This window comes from Euprymna scolopes, chromosome 3 (genome assembly GCF_053919585.1).
Source record: "Euprymna scolopes isolate OS-2025 chromosome 3, ASM5391958v1, whole genome shotgun sequence".
In the NCBI taxonomy this organism is placed as follows: Eukaryota; Metazoa; Mollusca; class Cephalopoda; order Sepiida; family Sepiolidae; genus Euprymna; species Euprymna scolopes.
The window spans coordinates 24,064,406-24,087,922 of NC_136484.1; the positions used below are offsets into that span (position 1 = coordinate 24,064,406).

General features: G+C 38.3%; 1 pseudogene; it reads right to left on the reverse strand.

Annotated features, from left to right (window-relative positions):
* Positions 1-349: 349 nt before the first annotated feature.
* On the reverse strand, positions 350-475 carry LOC145265477 (U2 spliceosomal RNA; annotated as a pseudogene).
* Positions 476-23,517: the final 23,042 nt, after the last annotated feature.

Here is a 23,517-nt window from a genome sequence, read left to right on the forward strand (position 1 = left end):
CATCGTGGGTAACATCAAAATCCCCACCCACACATACACAATAATTTCAAATATAAAAGAACAGAGAACAAGGCCGATAGCCATTAGTCGCGTGCTCTCGTTTAATGAATGAATGCGTGAATGTAGGATTGACATGAAATTCTTAAATATAAACAAAAATGACCGAAAAATGGGCTGAAATGACAAATAAATAAAAAGTAAATGACTTAGAATGACTTTAATGAACTTAAGGATGAATTGAATAACCTTAAGAATGACTTGAATGCTTAAAAAATAACTGGAATCCTTCAAAAGCAACTTGAATGATCTGAAGAATGACTTGAATGGCTTTGAGACTGACTGGTGGTAAAGTGGGTGATCATTTTACATTAAATTAATACAGAAAAGTGATCCCCCACTTTATATCACAATAAGTACAGCATGTAGTAAGAACAGATACTACACTTTGATCTTTGCCAAAGGCCAAGAAAAGGGTATTTATTTGCTCCTCCACCGAGCAAATTAGGCACAAGGCCGATTTTTAATGTGAGGTGTGAAGGGGAAATGGGGACTAACTCCCCGGGGCGTAGGGGAGCTGGATAGTGACAATTGGTATGAAGGGTTGCCCCTACATTGACCAAGGTCTTATATGTGGAGATGCCCCACATATGATTTTTGCTTGCAGTATTTGCCGGAACAGATACTACACTTTGAGATATTAAATCCTTTATTCATGTTAAAAATACATTGAAAATCAGCAATGAACAAAAAACTTAGGCACATGGCCAACTCAAAAGGGGGGATTGTGGTGGTCGTTGGTCATCCTTGTTACTCCAGAACTAAAACAAAATCAAAAGTTTCTCCCAGCTAGTATCTTCTTTCACCATAACACTGCATTCACCCTTTCATTCTGGGGTACGAACTACTTAACTCCCAATTTTAAAAACATTTTTTATTGACGTGTAAAAACAAAAAAGATAACAATAAAATGGTACAATAATTCATTTGTGTCGAGGGCGGGGGAAGAAAAAACAAAAGGTGATTAGTAGGACCCTCCCAACCCTGTCTAGTTGATACACTGCCGTTCCACTAGGTTTGTAAAAGCAACCTCGCTTCTGTGGATCAGTCTCTAAGTGGGGATACCATCTAGATGCGGGTGAATGGAGAAAAAATATTTTGTGGGTAAAGAATGGGGGTTAGTTTGTATTTCTTTCTCTCCAAGATGGGGGAAATTTAGAGAAGGGGTGAAAACAAAAATTGCAAGTAGGAGGGGTGGGGATCTTGGAGGCTTCCTAATCGGGGAGGGATGGAACACACACTCAGCTAGCTGAGAGGCTACTTGTTTAATTTTGCTTTACGGAACTGCGCGTTCCACACCTAGGCGGGGGACGTATTCAAATTTGGCTCCTCTTCGTACAACCAGACTTGCTACATGTGTCCATCTTCTGCCAAATACCGCGCGATGCAACCTTCTTCTATCACATCTGATCTTCACCCTTAGTTCGTGTTTAAAGTAAGCGATCAGATCCTGATCAGAAAAAGACAACACACCCCTGCAACCTTACAGACGCGACGTCCAAATCACCATTCTCGCCACGGCCAGGATTGTAACGTAGACCATTTGTCTTTCCCGGTACCATAGCGGCCTCACGTTGTCCACGACATTGGATATATTAATTGGGCGAGGATTCTCAGGATCGATGCAAGCCGTCACCTCGCTGACATACAACCAGTACAGGCAGAGTGTGCGGCAATCGCAGAAAGCGTGATCAGTCGTTTCTACGGCCATTGTCCCACAACGGGGACAATCAGGCGAGTCCAAAAACCCGGAATTGCATTGTATGTTGTTGAGTGGAAGTGCATTTCGGGCCAATCGCCAGGTCAGAGAGAACTCCAAATTGTTCAGATGACTCTAACTCTGCTGCCAACCCAAACGCACGCGTTGCGGGTCGTCGGCGGCCCCCTTCACTAGATCCCTGTGGAGTTCCCTACGGGTAGCAGTCACAAGGTCGCTGGACCTTAGTCGTTTTAGCACGGCTCGGCACTCTTTTATGTAGGCAGATTCTCCCCACGGACTGTGACGGCTCTCGATAGAAGAGTCGAGAACGAGGTCGGGGTGCCAATGTTGATCATCTTGCATATAGTGGCTCAGGAAGGCCAGCCTCTCAGCTTCTCGATGACATTTCAAGTCCAGCATTCCCAAGCCTCCCTCATACGGACGTTGAATACAGACCTGTCTGCTTACCCAGTGTCTTCCTCTGTCCCAAAGAAGCGAGGACAAGAGTTCAACGAGAGCTGCTAGGTATTGTGCAGGCAGGAGAAGTATATCCAGTCGGTAAAGGATGAGAGGAAAGACGTAAGTGGTGCACGCCTCAGCTCTACCCGTTAAGGAAAGTTTCCTAGGAAGCCACAAGTTGACTGCAGCCTCCACCTTTGACCATACCTCCAACCAATTTTTGTCAAGCTGGAGACCCAGTCCGAACCACACGCTGAGGATCCGAACCGGCCCCTCTGTCCAGCTGAAGGGCGCCGGGAGGTTGGCGTTGCCACTCCAGGCGCCCAACCGCAGTCCTACCAACTTGCTGCGGTTTATCTTGGTCCCTGTAATTCTTTCATACCGAACAAGCACCTCCGACACGATCTCGATGTCTCTGAATCTTGACACAAAGACCGTGACATCATCGGCGAATGCGGATACCTTGGCAGCTGAGCCACCGGATATTGCAATTGCGCACAGGGCCGAATTTGCCTCTTCACGTCTCAGATTGCAGAACACGAGCTCCAAAGCCAGGACATAGAGCAGGGGCGACAGCGGACAACCCTGACGAACTGACCAAGAGATAACAAAGGGTTTTGAGCACTTTCCATTGACTTGGACGACGGCTGTGGGCTGTCGATACATCACGGAGATACACTTGCAGAAGTCCGGTTTAAAACCGGCGGCCTCTAAGACAGATGCCAAGAACCGATGGTCGACCCTATCGAAAGCTTTGGACTGATTTAAGTTTATCAGCGCGGCTTCCGTGTCATCATCTACACCTCTAGGATCGTGTGTATAAGGTGCAAGTTGTTCTGAGTCGATCTCCCTTTCACAGCGTAGTTCTGTTCCGGGTCAACCAACTCGCCGATAACAACCTGCAGCCGATTAAACAGGACCTTGGCCAAAATCTTCAACTTAAGCAGAGTTATGGGCCTTTAATCGTCTAACTCTTCCCACCATGCCCGTCACCTTTCCTCAGCAATGTGATCACTCCCTTGGTGACTTGCCCCTGGATGGATCCTTGAGCAAACCAATGGTTGAACACATCCGTCAGGAGAGGCAGAAACATGGGCGACAGCCTCAAATACAGTTCGTATTGCAGACCATCAAGTCCCGGCGATCTGTCACAGCTGACCTGCTTCAACGCAGTAAAAACCTCCCGCTCCGTCACCCGGCCCTCGCAACTAGCCGCTCTCGCCGCCTCGAGGCGGAGAAAGTCAGCCAAATAGTCGCTAAACTCAATGACCGGAAGATCGGGCTGCTGCATAAAACGCTCCTCGAAATGTTCTCGAAACCCCTCTCAGATCTCCCGAGTCAATTCCAGAATGCGTCCATCTGGATATCTTACCTTTGCAATGTACTTGTCCGAGCCACACCTAGAAATTTTACGACGCGCGTTAGTGTTGGAGTTGACTGCTTCATTGCCTATCTTTCCAAGCCTAGCTCTGACTACTTGACCTTCATAACGCTCGCTATTCTCACGCAGAAGATTCTGCTTAGCTAGTTCCTGACTAATCCTATTACCTTCCCCCATACACCGTGCTAGTTTCTGCTCTAGCTTCTTCTTTGTCTTGGCTTTATCTAGTGCGAAGCGCTGGGCATACTTGATGGAGAAGGTTCTAATTTTGGCTTTTAGACCTACCCACCACTTACTCCCGGTAACCGCCCCTACTAGTGCTTTTTGAATTAATTCTATTAGCTTCTCTTGGAAGTATTGTCTCTCCAGAAAGGAGGTGTTTAACTTTCAGTGAGCCACTTAGGCTTATTTCCTAGCTTCAGCCGGGCCATAACTAGTTTATGGTCCATTGTTCCTAGCCAAGTGAACGTGGGACAAGATAAGAAGTCTACTTCGCCTCTCCTAACTAACATCCTGTCCAAGGAAGTGTTTGGATAGGAGGAAACGCTATTGGTCCACGTCCACATCTCTCGCCCCGGATGCTCGACCCGAAACCTGTCGACCAGACCACATCTAGCCATCAGATCAGCCAGGCTGGACTCGCACATCTCTGATCCTCTAGCATCGCCTCCTACCTTATCTATCTCGGGGTCTAAGATGACGTTCAAATCCCCCATTAGCACTACCCGTTTCCGACAATCTACAACATCGACCGTCGCTGACAGGGTACGTTTAACCACCACAGAAACTTCCCCCGCGGGCTGCCATATGCTGAGAAAACCTCAAAATTTCAAATTCGCCAGCACCTGACAGTCCACACAGGAAACGAAATGCGTCTCCTGAATCGCAGCCATATCCACTCACAGGGACAAGAGATCGTACCGGAGGCGAGCTCAAGCCCCTCGCATTCAAAATAGCCAAATTCAAAGCCGTGGTATCTACCTTAGGGTGTGTCACACTCAGCTCCGATGTCAGCCGAGGAGAAGACGCCGACGTTATGTGCCATGCTCAAGCTGATCAGGTTTTTCATATCCTGACCTTCTCTCGCAATGCCGCCGATGTCCAAAGGATAAATTAATTTTATGGCCCTGTAGAGTGACGGATGGACCAACACTGGGACCCTTCCCTTGCATTGTTTTGACTGTTCGTCAAGAGAAGGGTCATTTTTCTTAACTAGTTCGATTCCCGGTAACGCCCCTTGAGCGGCCTGCAACCTTGTCCACAAGTTGATTTTGCAGGCCTTTGGAGTTCGGACAAAAGTTATTAGGAGCGGGGCGTCCAGGATATTTGAGGGGATATTTACATCTTTCCCCTCTATCTGTTTGTAATCAAGCAGAGGTTTTAAGTTTTTCGTCTGTCGATAGGAAATGTCTGTTGCCACAGATAGAGGGTCTACATAACATAGTTCCTCGGGGGCAAGGGCTTTTAATTTGGGTGGTCTGCAAGAGGCAGAGGAGTCTCTCCCTTCCCTCGGTTCATTCTTTTCCTTTTCTTTTTGGGGTGGTGGCTCAGTTTGCATTGGTGTGGGGACGGGTGTTTGTGCGGTGCCTGGTGTTGGTGCTGGTGTAGTGTCTGGTGTGTGTGCGGTGTCTGGTGTTGGTGCGGTGTCTGGTTTGGGGGGTGAAAGTGGATTTTGTTGTTAGGGAGTAGGGTTGTTGGGAGCCACCTTTTCTTCCCCTTTTCTTCTTTTGTCTTTCTTTTTTATTCTTTCGAATGAACTGGGGAGAGGTGAGGTTGAATTCTTCTCCCTCTCACTTGCGGATTCATCCTCAGAGGAGCAGTCTTTTCTCAGCTTGATCCCCGTCTTAATTGGTGTGGGGACCGTTGGTTGTGTCTGCTCCTCTAGTTCCTGCTGCGGCTGTTTTTGTTGCTGCTGCTCCTGCTGGTGTCGTGACTGTTGCTTCTTTTGTTGCTGCAGTAGTTGTTGTTGCTGTAGCTGTTCCCGTGTCATTGGCTGCGGTGGCTGTTGTTGCTGCATTTGCAGAGGCTGCTGCCTCGATTTTTGGGCTGGTGGTGGGAGGTGGCAGAAGAGATTATGGGCTTTCGTTTTTGTCTCACTACCGTGCTCCATTCCTCCCACTTGGCCTCCTGGGTGGTTTGGGTTTTCCTTGGAGCTGGGGTTGGTGCCGCGGTTGCAGGGGTTGTTGCCGACTGTTTTGGCGCGGGCGTTGTCTCAGGTGTGTCTGACCGTACTGGGGTCACCTGTTCCACTTCACCGTACTGGCTGAAGAGGCATCTTAACAGTACCGCCGGTATTTGGGTTGGCACAATAAATACCTGCACCTGAGTCCTTCTCTTGCCCTGCTATTCGGGTATTAGTTTGACTCTCCCATGCTTTATTTCTTTGAGGGAGTGTCTCTCCGCATCGTCCTTGGTGGGTAGGAGGTGTCCCACACGGCGAATCTCCTCTGGTACAGGTATAGTACCGGGATGTAAATTTGTGGAGGAGCCCCGCCATGTCTTCCTCTTCATCCCCAGGAGGCGGTTTTCCGGTATATCGGAAATGGCGAAGGACAGGACTCTGCCCTCAATCGCCTCTCAGGCACCCGGTATGGGTTTTATATCTGCCCCCTCTATGTATTGTCTGTACTTTGTCAGGTACAGGTCTCTATACTCTTGAGGGGACGGTTGTTTTTCTACGGTCTTCTCCCACGCAGATCCTCTTGGTGGTGTTGGTGTTGGTATAGAGTCTTTGGTGGGGTTAGACCGTTTTTGGTCTTTTATGGAGGTCGCCTCTGCCTGTTTATTGGCGACGCTTCCTGCCTCCCCAGATTTCTTAGTCTGTCCTTTTGTGGGAATGTCGCTTCTGTGGGGGGGCTCCCTTTTCAGTGTCTTTTAGGCCTAACTCTCCTTGGTTAGAGTCTTTTTCGGGAGCAGCTTCCCGTTTTAGGGAGTTGGCCTCTTGGGGAGCATGATCTTTTTTGCTTACTTTGAGGCCATCTGCCGCTTCCTCGTTTGTGAGGTCCAGGCGGTATGCCCCTTCATTTTTCTGGGGAGCGCTGTCCTCTTTATTGTCCTTTTGGCCTGGCACCTCCTCCTTTTTGTGGTCGGAGTGAGATGCTACGACCGATTTTGGTTTTGCTCCCCTTGGAGGGAAGAAAGAAAGAGTTTCGAACCCTCCCTCGCGGGAAGGTCGTAAATTATCAGCTCGGATCCTCCACACCGTGAGGCTCAGCACAAAAGTGTTACGAACAGACCGACCGACCGACCAAACGACCGACCGACGAAGTGACTTATAGAGTCGCTTGCACGCGACTAAAAACATGTAAATGTAATCGGCCCAAAAAAGAAGTGCGTGATACCTTCTCCACCAGGTGAGATTCTAACAATAGTAAAAATCATTTATTTATGGGCGTCCGAAATGGCTACCTTTAAAAATATGCGAAGGGAATTCGGTATTATATCGGAGCACACTTACACATTTCCTTTACCCTATCTCCTCCCTCTTTGCCGTCGATATCCGTTCAACAGTCGACCGGAGTAAAAGATTCCTAAGGAAATCTCCTCATCTCTATTAAGTTCTTTCACTGGCAATGAACAGCCGTAAAAAAAATAAAATAAAATAAAAATATAAAATTTTTTCCTGTACTTTCATCTGACAATTTACGCTTTTCATAAACATATTTTTACGTATTTTCTTTAAAAAAAAAAAATATCTATATATGTAAAATTTCTGTGCCCCCCCCCAAAAAAGAAACTTGACTGAACAATAAGTATTTTAAAAAACTTGTACTTACACCTAGAATTTACGGTTAAAAAAGTAAAACTTTTATCTTTTCTTGAAGGGAAAAAAAAAACTTTTGTTGATAAATATTTTGCAAAAAAAAAAAATAAATAAAACAAAACAAAATATATGAAATGAAATAAATAAAAATATTTCAATCCTTAAAAGGTAGGTTTTTGTTATATTTTGAATATTTGCATTTGTATTTTTTCCGTTTTGTTTGTTTTTAAAGCGTCTGTTACAATGCTTGACGGGAATTCTCGAGAATCCGGATCAAATTATGCATTAGAGTATCGAATATTTAAAAATAAAGCAAAACATCTTTTTGTCTACACGAAATTATTTTTTCACGTTAGAAACGTCTTGCGATTTCCAAATTAATTTATTTGGGAAGATTTTTTTTTATCTTTCGAACTTTGGAACATATAAAAAAAACTCATCAGGGGAAATAACTCTACTCGTTTCATAAAAAAATCGATGTCGAAAGCTATAATTCCAAATAAATTTAATTAAATATATTATCAATATAATTGTTATTTAGAGTTGATGAAATAACAATCTTAAATCGAACAAGTCTCTCGCTAGAAACTTAAACTAACATACAGTTATTTAGTACAATTGATTTTCCTTAATATAATAAACAAATGAGGTGACCTCTTAATCGTATACTTTATAAAGAATCATACTATATATAGAAATAAATGAAACACTAAACTAACGGACCTTTGTATATATAAATCAAACTGTTATAAATAATACTTATGAACCATACACTAAAAATAATACATACCCCCTATATATACACCCTATGTCCAACCACCCCAAACACATTATTAAACATATCCCTAAATCAATAGAAAAAAGGCTTAGCACAAACTCATCTAACTCCAGCATTTTTAACCTACACAAACCCTTCTTTGAAAATGCTTTAAAGGAATCTGGATATTCCAACCCTAATATTACATACTTGGACCCTAATAAACCCAACAATACAAATAGGAATAACAGATCCCGCAAAGTCCTCTGGTTTAACCCTCCCTATAATAATATGATAAAAACTAAATTAGGTAAAAAATTCTTCATGCTTCTTAATCACCACTTCCCCCTAGTAATATTCTACATAAAATTTTTAATAAGAACACTATTAAGCTTAGCTACAGTTGCACAAATAATCTAGAAAATAAAATTAAAAAACACAACAATAAAATACTAAATAACCACAACTATAATAACAATGGTCAAAATAACTGTAACTGCCTTAACAAACCCCAATGCCCGCTCCAGCAAAATTTTCTCTCAACAAATGTGGTTTACAAAGCAACTATTGCCCCTGCTGAAGACCCACAAAACAAAAAATTTTACATTGGCCTCTCAAGCACCACGTTCAAAGACAGATTTAGAGTGCATAAATGCTCCCTAAATAACCCCAACCACCCAAATAGTACTTCATTAACTAACCACTATCTACTACTTACCCGAAACAACCTCACCCCAATTATTAGCTGGGAAATTCTTAATAGAGCTAGTACCTGTAAATCACTAAACTCCCCATGTTATTTATGCTTAACTGAAAAATTACTGATTACTAATTTTAGAGATAGAGATAAACTTCTAAATAAAAAAACTGAAACCTCACTTAATTGTAAACATTATAAATCCCACCTCTTAAGCAACTTCTCACCCTTCTAATAATAACTATAACCCACCCCTAAAATCTAACACTAACGAATTACACACACCCTATTTACAACCTAAACTATATAGTCCCCCATTCATTTTAAAAGAACCCCTCCACAGAACCCCACCTATTTATCCCACCATTTTTTAGCTACATCTCTCTTTACCAAACTCATTTTTGTACCCCCCCCTTTGCCTTAATCATTCCTTATGTCATTATTTAAAGTCTCTTATTGGCTATTTCCATAATTAGGTCTCGATTTCTATTATTTCAATTACGTACTTATCACAATTGGTATCCTTCGACTTGCCTCTCGGTCTATTATCTACTTGTTAACAACTAATCATTTACTTACCTTCTATTTTAATTAATTATTTAATTTACCATCTACATATAACATATATAATACGCTTTTCTCTTATATTTACCTCTTACTAATTCTTTCAATAATAATTATCATATTTTTTAACACGAAGCTTATTTACATATTTTTCGTATTTGTGTTTGTACATATACTCAAGCACATGCTCCTCCCCCATTGATGTGTGTATTTTTTACATGTGTACTCATGTGTATGTATTTGTTATCTACTTACTATCTACTTTTTATTAATAATTATATTAATTTTTATTATTTAATTAACTTACTGATATCCTTAGTTTTTTTACTTTATTAAATAAACCTATAACGTATAATTCACCTATTTACCCTTCTATTTCTCATTTCTTTCTTTCAACTTAACGCCCGACAATTCAAAAAACTATAAATAATAAATTAAAAACAAAAAATTAATTTTTTCAATCTCTCCCTGCCCAGCTAATTTATATATATATATATGTATATATGTGTGCACATATATATATATATATATGTGTGCGTGTGTATGTGTGTGTGTTTGTATATGTATGTATATGTGTGTGTATGTATGTATTTATATGTGTGTGTATATATATATGTGTGTGTGTATATGTATGTATATATATGTATTTGTGTTTGTGCGTATCTTCTACATGTGTGTATATGTATGTGTTTATATATATTTGTATTTGGTTACGTATCTTCTACATGTATATTTGTGTGTGTGTTTTTCTGTGTGTATGTGTTTTATTCACTTATTATAAATATCTCCCTAATAACTTTATGAATTTTATTATTTGATTAACTTACTGATATTCTTACCTATTTCTATATTAGTAAAATAAACTTGTAACTTATAATTCATTAATTTATATTTTTCTCTTTCTCTCTTTCCTTCAACTACAACGCCTGAAAATTTAAAAATTATTTATAAAATATTTTTCAATTCCCCCCCCTCCCAGCTAATTTATATTTATATATATATATATGTATGTATATGTATATGTATATATATATGTATGTGTAAGTGTTTGCATCTGGATGTATGTGTATTTGCATATATGTTTATATATGTATATATGCGTGTATTTTTACGTATCTGTGTATGTGTACATATATATATGTGTTTGTATATGTATGTTTGTGTATATATGTATATGTATATATATATATATATATATATGTATATATGTATGTGTGATCACGCATGTGCTTTTCCCCCATTTACGTATGTGCATTTGCTGTACATATTTATGCGTGTGCTTATATTTGTGTGTTACTTATTAAAAATGTGTTTTTCTATTATTTAAGTTACTTACTTAAGCTTTCACCTATTTTATTTTATTTCATTAAAATAAACCTGTAACGTATAATTTCTACCTGCCCGGCTAATTTATTTATATATATATTATATTTAATTATATATATCATTACACTATCAAAATAAACCTGTAAAGTATAATTCATTAACTTATTTTTCCTTTTCTTTTTCTTTCCATTTTATAAACAATAAATATCTTTCAATCTCTCCCCGCCCGGCTAAATTACTTTAAACCCCATTTTCAACCCGTTCCTTCACCTATTTTATTTTATTTTATTAAAATAAACCTGTAACGTATTATTTCTACCTGCCCGGCTAATTTATTTATTATATTTAATTATATATATATCATTACACTATCAAAATAAACCTGTAAAGTATAATTCATTAACTTATTTTTCCTTTTCTTTTTCTTTCCATTTTATAAACAATAAATATCTTTCAATCTCTCCCCGCCCGGCTAAATCACTTTAAACCCCATTTTCAACCCGTTCCTTCACTAACATTAACTCTCCAACCTGTTGCCATGGTGATCCTTTAAATTAACTGTTACTTATGCCGTTATCAACAAAAGTAGCGTCTTTTAAGTTTAAACCGTTAAAAAACACGTATATAAGAATTTACACATAATTAATATTTAATTATAAACCCCTCTCTTTTTTTAATACACTCCTACTACTTTAAACTCCAACGTCCTCTCCCCACCACTCCCCCTTCTTTTCTAACTCCCCTTTATCTACGATCTTTCCATTTTTATTTGACTTTATAACTTAGTCCATCTATGAATTCTGATGATGCTAGTTGGATTTTTCCTCTCTTTGAGGATTTTCCTCTAGTTGAAACAATTTGTAAACTCATTCTGGACTCACAGTAATAAATTTCCTATATACTGCTCTGACTACACATTGAGCACTTTAGTCCGGTTTTTTTTTTTTTCACCACTGGTAAATAAATATATATATATATATATATGATTAGTTTTTTTGGAAAAAGAATTTCAGCAGAGTGCTCAATTAAAAGGAAAATCCAAATTTTAAGAGCGTACTTATATTTTGTGTACAGAAAGTTGTTAGTTGAGACAGGTCATTGGTACCGTCGGTTTCAAGCCCGATAATAAGGCCCGTTTAAGGTATCCTTATCGAGCCTTATTATCGGGCTTGAAACCGACGGTACCAATGACCTGTCTCAACTAACAACTTTCTGTACACAATATATATATATATATATATATATATATATATATATATATATATATATATATATATATATATATATATATATATCCTATAATATGAAGCTGAACGCCTGTGTGTGTGCCTGGTCACGAATAGGCTCCTATATGGTTGACTATTTTAAAAAACTGATTACATGTAATGATAGAAGGTGTATCGAGGATCAGGAATGGGTATGTTTGATCTGGCAGAACGGTGGTTCATAAAAATTCTGGGGTCTGCGTCCGCGCCTGGCCCACAAAGTATGGAAATAAAAAATGAAAAAAGAACTTGTACAAGATTTTTGGTATAGATGTACATAAGAATACTTTGATAAGTATGCTTCAACTAAATAGGGATGGTATAATAAAATTGTAGGGTCTGCGTTCGCGCCTGTACTCCATGGAAATAGGCACAAACTTTACCAAAGACTTTTCGTATCTATTTGCGTAAGTATACTCTGATAATTATGTTTCAGTTTGGAGAAATATGGTATAAAAAATTATGGGGTGTTCGTTCTCGCCTGACCTCCATAGAATGTAAATATGTCCCAAAGTTTAACAAATTTTTTTAAAAGGGGTGAGGGTCCACAATAACACCTTAACTTTAATCTTAATTCACGTTAGCTTTAATTTATTTTTTTTAGCTGAATCATACTGTGTTGAATATTCACCTCATAAATTCACGTCCTTTTTAAAGTGAAAACAGAAAAAGTCAGAAATTAGACAATTCTCGACACAAATTTTGCATAACTCTGTCTTTTCCTTCTCCACTTGCACGTGGCACTCTTTCGAAAATAGATGAATAAAAAAAAATAAGAACGTTACTTGTTATCGTGTCAAAAGAAGAAAAAAATCCTGCTCACGTGATTACGTGTCTTTTTAAAAACATTTACATAACCTTTTTATTTTTATTTATATATCTGTTTAAGCTTTTTTGTCAGTGTACTAGAAGGATTTCAGTTGATTACAACCCTTTCTGCGTGTTCTTTACATTACAATAGTACAACCCTGAATCCGACGGCGCAATACTACAGCGTTCAATACTGTAAAACTGAAACGAAGCTGTTCTGATTGAAAAGGGCGCCATTTTCTTCTTTTTCATATTTATATCGATTCTTTGCTTTAAAATACTAAAGTAATTACGTGTTTACTTTTTTAATATCCCATTTTGCTGCTCCGGGTTATTTTACTAAAGTAAGTAAAGTTTCATTATTTTTCAAAACTGTTTCTTTGTTTTTCGATATTTCGTCGATATTATTTAGTAAGAGTGTTTAACAGAAAAGTCAACAAACGACTACCCGAAAAATTAATATACAAAAAACAAATGTTACCATAGTCACTAAAAGTTCAGTTCAGGTTTTTTTAGTTTTTAAATAGTTTTTAATGCTCTTTACTTGGAATAATTTCAGCGAACCGAAATTAAAACGAAATTTGAGGGGATAACTACTTAAATTAATTTTTATATAAACTACACATGCCATAATCGAATAATCCTCAAGCACAAAATAACGAAAAACATTAAAATATGTTTATAAATATTCCTTACGTTGATGGAACTCTCTTAAATTATTAACACAAAATGCTCAGGTGCCCCTCCTTCAAATTGAAAACGGGGCATTTCCATTTCAAAGTCGCTGCCATTTTGATTTTTTTTTTAACCGGTGCGTGAATATAAAAAAATATTTTTTTTTTACAAACTACTTAAAAATACAAACCAAGGAACCTTTCTACCATAAAAGTAACTTTTATTGACTATGGTAACATTTATTTATTGTATATTTATATTATTATATGTATAACATTTTCTCTTTGTAAGGAAACATAATTATGTTGGCCACTCTTGCCTACGAATAGAAACAGAATTGATATAAAAGAATATATTTTCGCGAAAATTATCTTTACTTTCATCATATTTTGCTTAGTATTTTCTGCGTATCAAAACCTATCTCTTTACAACCCCCACCTTTTCATAACCTAACATACTTTCATCAATCACAGTCCCTTTTCTGTAGGCTGTTTTTGAACCCAGTCAACGACAGGCCCTTCTGCTAGTATATATATATATATATATATATATATATATATATATATATATATATATATATATATATATATATATATATTAGTGGTGGGACGATTTCAATATCTTTTCCCTATTCTGAAGCAATTACCGATTCCTTAATAAATTTCCGATTCTGATACTATTACCGATTCCGATTATTTATAAATCCCTGAATAGTTGACTATAAATTGCAATTTTTTTACGATTACCGTAAAAACACGTGTTTAGTGGGTACATATATATATATTTTTTACAAAGGTAAAACACACACTTCTGGAAGAGGGTTATCTATGGACTTTTGCTTTTCTAGTAATTTAAAATCAATAAACATTTATTATTTTATTATTCTTCCCAGCATTAAAAGAATTTGTTTTTAAAAAGAGATCAAATAAAAAAGGTAATCAAAGTTTTTAGCATCGAAAATAAGCAGAATTCCTTCTGATTTTTATACAGATTCCGATCCTCCAAAGTTCCGAGTTTTCGGATTCCCGTTTCCGGCTAATCGTCCTAACACTAATATACTAGACGTTTTGCTAATTAAACTAGACTTAGAATTCGTGCTTTATGCCAGATTGATAGTTGCACATGGTTAAATTTGTGCACATTTTTGCATTAAATACCAATCCGTATTAATCGCTAAATGCACGTCAAATGGATCTCATAACACTTAGTTCGTTGCACGTTGAAGAAACAAAGGGTTACATAAAATTTAAGCAAGATCGGCCCAGTAGTTTCTAAGGAAACTCCTAGAGTAAATGTGTTCTTGCGATGACTCATCCTTATAAACCCTTATTAATCTGTATCTGTGAATTTAACAGATACCATAATACTTAATTTGCTGTACCTTATAATAACAAAGATACATAGAAAGTTTCAGCCCGATCGGCTCGGTAGATTCCGCGAGAAAGTGGAATAGGGAAACAAATTGATAGACTAATATATATATATATATATATATATATATATATATATATATATATGTATATATATATATATTCAAGATATTTAATATGTTGTTCATCTGTAACCTATTGCCAGTTAAACGGTGCACATTTTAATAGTATAGTATCGCAGATACCATTAAATGCAATTAATATATTTGAAATTTCTGAGTATCATATTTTGTATCTCATGTTATTTAGCGTGGATTTTCAAAGACGCAATTCTTAAATTAAATATTATGGTACGATAAAACATTAACCAATCAAAATCCGTATACATTGTGATGTCATTAGACAGGAAACGTAGCTTTTAGCATGGCTCGACGCGTCACTTGATTTGACGATAAAGTGTTTAAATGCCAAATTCCATCGGTATGCAAATTATAGTAATTTATTTATGAGAAACTATTTAACATCACAAAAAAATGAACGTTGCAATTAGGTTACTGTAACAACCATTTACAAATGTTTCACTGTTTGCTCTTTATTTTTTCGTTCCAACATTGGCTTTTTTTTTATTCCTAGATTTTTATACGACGTCGTTTTATTGACAATATGGTTACTTATAGGAAGGTCATTTGAGAAGGCTATCCCATGCCAGCTGCAATATGAGACATGATGCAAGAGGCATGCATTTTCGCGAGGCTCCGCATCCAACCATAACGCAATCTTGCAAATAATCTGAAAGAAAAAATACACATCTGAACAATGAAAAACCAAGCTAGAAGTCTTCATGGTGAAAATAACAGAATAAATGACTATCATTTAGAATTCAACCTAATTTTTTAAAATACAGAAATATATTAATGATGTGCGAACCCGTCACGAAACAGAAACGTCATGTTCCAAAAATCACATAAATTGATTAAGCTCTTGCTTAATCCTTCATAAAGAAAAACATTTTAAAACGATTTAAAGCGATTAATGTGGATTCGGCAAAATTACAAGACTGTTCTCGAAAGTTTAAATTATTAAGGATTTATCTACTCCTATTTTTTTCAAGATGGCGACGCAAGTTTGTTCCGTGATGAGTACGCAAATCAAAGAGGTTTTCCAGTATTTTCTGTATTTTTGTTTTTATAATTCTGTTGAATTCTAAATAAGAACCGCAATAATTTTGTTATAATTTAATTCTGAATTTATTTTCTGTTCTACGTTTTGTCTTCGACCATAACGTATCTCCCTTTGGCATTTACATTTGTTATATCTTTCTTATAGTGTGCAAAGAGTTTGCTGCTGCAAATATTAATCGATCAATTAAGTTTAATTAATATAGAATAATTAATTACACGAATTGGGATTCTATATTTAATTATTGGAGAGTGATAAAAATCGTAAATCTTTTGTAAACGCAAGATTTAATTTAAGAGGTTATATGTTTTATACTTGGGTGACAACCCAGCTCACCTGTTTTGACTATACGAGGGTTGTTCCAAAAGTAAAGACTCGTATTTTTTTAACTAAAAAATTCGAAAAGCTACGAAGACGGGAATGGTACTATTAAAACCAGAGAACATTTCGTGCTCCAGAATCTATTTTTCTACGTAGTCACCATGAGTTTCAGTGAATTTTTGTCAATGATGAACGATGGCTGCGCGTAGGCGTCATGAGCGCGCTTTGTCATAAGACAAAGCCTCCTATCTTTTAATTAAAAATGTTGAAGAGCTATGAAGACGGGGATGGTACTATTAAAACAAACAATCTTTTGTCCTGCGGAATTTATTTTTCAACATATTCATCACCATTCTCAGTTCATTTTTGTACAGAATTCAATGATGCATCTCTGCTTCTGGTGCACGTCTATGACAGGGGTTGTTTTCTTAAAAATTCATACCGTCGATATCTGCAACATCGATATGAAACTTTCAGGTCATGAACGCATAAGTTCCCTTATCATAATATGCAATTTGTAATCTTCTCTGGTCAATTCGGGCAGAATAAAAGATAGGAGGAATTACTTTTGGAACGACCCTTGTAAATAACGATGATTGTCTACGCTATGATTAAATTGTAATTATGAGAAAATGGATTTTTTTTATTTAGGATGACAGTTAAGAATAAATACACAAGTCTGATTGTGTTTGTAGAATGTTATATTCGGTTTGAATCCACAGTGGAACATTTTTTGTTTGTTTTTTTTGTTTGTTTGTTTGTTTGTCTGGACAATTTAATCATCATGTATATATACGTTGGTAAATGTCAAAGGTTACGATAAAGCACTTGCTATATCTCATGAGTTAAACCGTTAAACAAAAAATAAGAGATGTTAATTTGGAAATAATACGGTGCTCTGATATTGTGGTTAGATTACATGTTCACCTTTTTAGATGTAACAATGTCTTTCATCGTCCGAACAATCGTAAGAAAACACTAAAATCAACGCGAATTGTGATTGCTAGCGAGTCACAAAATCGGTCTTACTTAAACAGTCTCAATCAAAGAACCGATACTTGAAGAATTAATTAAAAGATTGTCCGTATGCTCAGCAAATGACGGTCGCTCAGTTTGAGAGACAGACGGATAGATTAAAAGAGACCGAAGTCGGCGATCGATCGAAAAACAGAAAAAAAAAATTTCTTCAAATTTGACGTTCTGTAAGGGACAAAAGAACAAAGCAAATTTCTCTGAGATTTAACGCTCGTCATCAAATTTGATAATGATTTTTATTAACTTTTTTCTGTTCTTGTTTAATATTTTCTCATCAAATGAAAACGTATCAAACTTTCGCATTACTCATATGTTTCGTTCTTTCTTTCCCAACAATAATCACTATCTATCTATCTATCTATCTATCTCACTCTATGCGCTTGACATTATATTTTTCAAATTTGCATCTGTTCATTATCGCTAACTCATAATATGTAATTATCTCTCTCTCTTTCTCTCGGTCTTCTCCACCCTCTCTCCCTCTTTTTCACTCGCTCTCTCTATCTCTCTCTCTGTGTCTTTCTGTCTGTCTCTGTCTGTCTGTCTGTCTGTATGTCTGTGTGTCTGTCTGTCTGTCTGTCTCTCTCTCTCTCTCTCTCTCTCTCTCTCTCTCTCTCTCTCTCTCTCTCTCTCTCTTTCACGTTATCTATTTAAATACTGTCAAACCAAACATTCGGTCATTCAGAATATCTATCTCCTAATATGCAATTCTCTCTCTTTTTCTTCCCTCTCACTTTCTCTCTAAATTATTTATTTTCAAAATTTCTTTGTTTCCTAATATTTAGTTCGTTTTCCCCCTTTCCTTTCATTTTTTTCCTCTCATCCATGCTATTTGTTTTCAAACTGTCACACGTTCGTTCTTTCATCATCTCGTATATGTCATTATCTCTTCATCGTTATCCCATCCTTCAGTCTCGACCTCTCTACTTCATCACACCCATCATCCTACCTAACTAGATTCTACAATCAGTCGCCAGATCGGATATCAAGTGCAACAAGCCCCCATTTTCTATGACTACATTTAACCAACGTCATTCGATTCCCCCACCGTGACGTATTGTTTAAATAATACAAACATCATGACATTTTATGTTTTGCCTCTTAATTATTATGAGCCCAACTTGTTTGCGGAAAACTACATTAAAAAAACGATAGCTTGCATCTCATTATCTTGATGACGCCATTTTTTAACATAACACCAAGTGTTACCGACAATTAACGAAAATACTTTGAAGGATTAATTATCATGACACATTTAAATAATTATTTCTATGTAAGTAACTTGAATAACACAGCGAACACACTGTAACAGGTCTTACTGACACACATCATGAGACATGATCTTTGGCTTTATGTAGTCTAGACAAGAAATGCCCGAAATGATGACCCTTTCTATTTAAATTAAAGACAAGTTTACGACAAACCCTTCCGGTGATTTTATGGACGAAACTTGAGTACCTCGAGCAGGCGAACAAATCTATAGTTTGTGTATATGTACGAGTGGCCTTCAATAAGTTTCCATTTTTTTTCGTATAGGCATTTTTATGAATAGTGCACACATGAAACTTTAGTCCCCTTCGAAGTAATCTCCTCCGGCTGCAAGGCACTTGTTGTACTGTTCCAACAACTTCTGGAAGGGCCCATGGAAATCCTATTGTGTGAGCATGTCAATGACTCTCTTCACAGCCTTTTTCATCTCCTCAGTTTTCTCACAACGGCAGCTTCTAAGGTCTTCCTTATGATTAGGGAATAATCAAAAGTCACAAGGAGCAAGGTATGAATTATAAGGAGGGTGAGGAACTCTCGAGATGCCCATCTTGGTCATGACAACGTCTTTCTTTATCTTTTCTGAGTACTCTTTGTATAAACTTCATGCAAATCTTCTAAATCTTCAATTCCTCGCGAATAATGTTGTGTACAGTTCCCATACTGACATCAAATGGTGCGCTTAGTGTCTCTATAGACACACGATGGTCCTTATCCATGAAATTCTTTATTTGGCCAATCAACTCTGGTGTTCGGACTTCCTAACTCCTCCCACACCTCTCATCATCCCTCAGACTCCACGCCTTCCTTGAATCTCTTATGCCACTCGAAAGCCAATGCTCGATTCATACAAGACGGTCCAAAAGCAGTCTTATGCATTCCATACATTTCCGTAGCATTTTTTTTTTTTGCAAGTTTAAAACAATATTTTATTGCAAATCTGTCTTCTAATGTGTTCTCACGGCCTGATTACATTTTTGAAATTCACTAGGCTTTAGTGGGGTGTATTCAAATTACTGTTGTAGCCATTCATTTGAACTTGAAATCATACAAATTGGTCAGTCATCTTATAAGTCGTATGGCAAGAACATACTGAATTTTCAAGAGTCTACGGCAATTTTAAATGCCCGGACAAAAAATCTGGAAACTTATTGGAGACATCTTGTACGCATATAATATTTTCTTAATTGAAAAAGTAATCAAATATCTAAGCAAATAACATAAAGATTCTTTTAAATTGCTCAATAGTGCAATCATATCGCTATAAATATGTTTTATAGTGAACCCATTTACCAGGCATAGATACTCTTAAAAATGAGTAACATTATAAAAACGACCCTGGTATCTAACTCTGTCCCGTGGGGAGACATTGTAATTAGGAGCACTTGCGTACAATTGTTTTGACTCATAGCTAGTATTAAACTTATTCCTATATAAAAAAATGCTATCTCTTCCGACAACTAAAAGTCGCTGAGCAGCGCTAGGTGGCTCAATTGATTGGATTTTTTATGGACCGTTCTGTTATGGCTCTTTAGCTGGTTACATTGTATATGATGCTTTTAAATTATAATTATGCGGAATCAAATATACAAATAAACCGAAAAAAGAAATACTCTACAAAATGAGAACGACATAAAATCTGCATTGCCTGTCGATGTATGACGCCCTACATTTGTTTTGGACAACAATGCTTGCAGTTTGTAAACATTTTTTTCATGAGAAAAAAGTTATTTCAACAATTTTTCATGACTGTAAATTTTCATTATTTCCTTTGTTACTTGTTTATTCAGTTTAAAAATCGTAAAGTAAATTAAAAAAAAAAAAAACGAATCACACGGGAAAATTTTGAAGTTAAAATTTGCAATGCTTTTTTCTTTTAAATTTCCTTGATCCACTAAATGTATCACTGTTTTGATAAAAAAATACTTTTCGCGTGTTTTTTAATGAATCATATTTATATATCAATAAAAATGAACTTGTGTGTGTGTGTGCCTGTCTGTGTGTATATTTCCCTACCAAATTACTCTATCAATTTTAAGTTTGCAGACTTGAGATGTGGCATAAACGGTAATTAAATTTGGGAAAACTTTTTAATTGGTTTTCGGCCAGACATTAGTCTGTCAAGGGATCAAAGTTCCATGATTTGATCTTTGAAAACTCTACTATACTCGTCCGCCAATTTCGGCTCTAAACACTTGAAATGTTAGATGTATGTTACTTGGACATGGATCAAACTTTTAATTCGATTTGATCCCAAAATAATAAATGTTAAGTGGTCAAAATTGGGGTCAAATTGTAAAAAATTTGACATCTCAACCAATTTTTGGTCTACACATTTAAAATTTTACATAAAGTGTATTCAGGTTAGGGTCAGAGTTAGGGTTAGAGTTAGGGTTAGGGTTAGGGTTAGGGTTATGTATGTATTCAGACATAGAACTAGTTTTTGATCGGTTTTTGGCCGAAATTTTGGCTGCCAAGGATCAAAGTGTAAGAAAAAAATGTAAGGAAAAATTCAAGATGGCGCCCGACTCTCTCTTTAACACGGTAAGATATCCTCAACACGGCACAAGAAGCAACAGCCACACGATTCCCCAGCCAACTCAATCGTCACTCCCCCACGTCTTTCCCCTCACCCGCTTTTATCGTCGTTCTAGGCCGGCTAAATTTGCATATTCCGAGAATTCGTGTGACTTTGCGAGACATCATACTTTACAAAAGACGGCGGTCGCCATCTTGGTCCTCTTTTCTATTTTTGGTCGGTAACGCTGAGCTGGTCTCGAGGTAAGTCTTTTTCCCCTCATCCGTCTCTCCCACGTACCCACACAACACGCAAACACGCGGGCGCTTATCTCCTGGATGCACGTTACACTCCCCCCTGATCTGATGATCACATAGAGAGCACTGGGGGGGTGGCCTTTTAGTGCGTGTGCTTCTGCGAAGAGGTACATTCACTGTTTCAGATTCGGGCTCTGGATCTGGTTCCGCCTCATCAGATGAAGTATCGCTATCAGTCTCTGGAAGGGGCTCACTGAATCCGTGCATCGGCAGCTCATCGCTAGACGCTTCACTGCTTTCTTCTGTAGTTGTATGACGCACCTCGGTAGCTGGGCGAAGATCACGCGCATGTCGTGGGGTTCCATCGACCAAAACAGACTGCTGGCTAATCACTCCAGATATGTGTCCTCGCTTAAACTTGTCGGTGCACCGATTTCCTGGAGGCCGCACCCACACTGGATCTCCCACTTCATATCTGTTATATGTTCCCTTGTCGGTTGGCTGCGTAGTGTTGATTCCCTTCACTCCGACTCGGTACGTGTAAATAGCATTCGCAGGTGCGGTTGAAGGGGACGTCCCGTCCTTTGGCGTAATGTTGTACCAATATGTTGCTTCCGCAATAGTACATCGCTTCCTGGCAGCAATTCTCTTGATGCTGCGATGGCTTCTTTCAGCAATGCCATTTCCTGATGGCACATGCGCACATCGCAACCGTAGACGGACGCCCCACTCATCTAACAACTGCCGGACTTGCTGGCTACAAAACGCTGCATCATTGTCAGTCAGGAGCTCTTCCGGCGCACCTCGCTCAAAAAAAATGGATGATAGGTGGCGAACAACATTTGCTGAATCCTGTCTGGTCATCTGCCGCCACACCGCAAATCTCGTAGGCCCGCAATCAATGAGAGTTAGAAAGGGCTTGCCACTGTAATGGGTAATATCCATGGCCAGCCGCTGCCACACACTCTCAACTTCCAAGCGACCCTTCTGCCATCGCTCTGGTGCAGGATCAATAGACTGGCAAGCCTCACAATTTCTGACGATCTGTCTGACATCCATCTTGGTCACTGCTGGGTATGCACGCCTCACAAAATAAAGGGTCCTCTTGATACCCGGATGTCCGCTCTGTGCATGAATTTTTTGTACTTGACATGGGTCGATTGCAACTGCACAAGATCGAGCAGTAATCTCCATTCCCATCTTCGCGGCTTCATACCATTTGTGAGGTACACGGGTCAGTTGGTCAGCACGATTACAATGTGATGGCACCAGAGTGACGCTCAGTGATAGCCCATACTCAGATACCAGGTTTTTTAGCGTGTCTAGCCTTCTCCGTATTAACATTTCGCTTGCTGCCTTGGTACGGATTCGTGTCCGTCCTGAAAGTGTGTCAGACACCCAGTGGTAGACACAGAGAGAATCTGTGTACAAGGTCAACTTCTTAGACTGCCACTGCAGGGCCAGATTTACCCCCTTTACAACAGCGTCCAGCTCTGCCAGGTTGATATGCTGAGAATCTGTTACGGGCCGCAGCCAACACGCATCCTCGAACACGTTTCCTCCTTGCTCCAACGATACTCCCAACGCCAAAGAACTGGCATCAACCCACACACCTACGTTGTCTCCTTTAACACACCACCGCCCACAAGCAGGGTCCTTCTTGTTCACTCTCTCCAGTGTCTCTTTAATCATCAGAGTTAGTAGGACATCATCGGATATGTCATCCCAACCCGTGGTTGTTAAATTTGCTCTGCGTTTAATCACACCAACAGCTGCGCGGAGCCAGCCACAGACCGGTAAGTGACCAACAAGTTTTCCACACCAAGAAAAAACGGTCCGCCTTGTAACGAGGTTGGGGATGCTTGGAATTTCACTGCCACGCCTCCATTGTAGGGTGCCATCCTCTTCATAAACATCCAATCCCAATACACGTGCTCCTTCCCTTAAACGTTCGGGATTCTTGCATTCCAGACCAAACTGAGCCAACTTTTCTTTGACACACGACGCAGACTGTACATCTTCATTGACGTATACGTCATCAATGTAAGCTGACGTTGAGTCCCTCATGGGCTTTTCTTGGGACAATACTGTGTTGACAATAGTCTTCATGATCTGTGG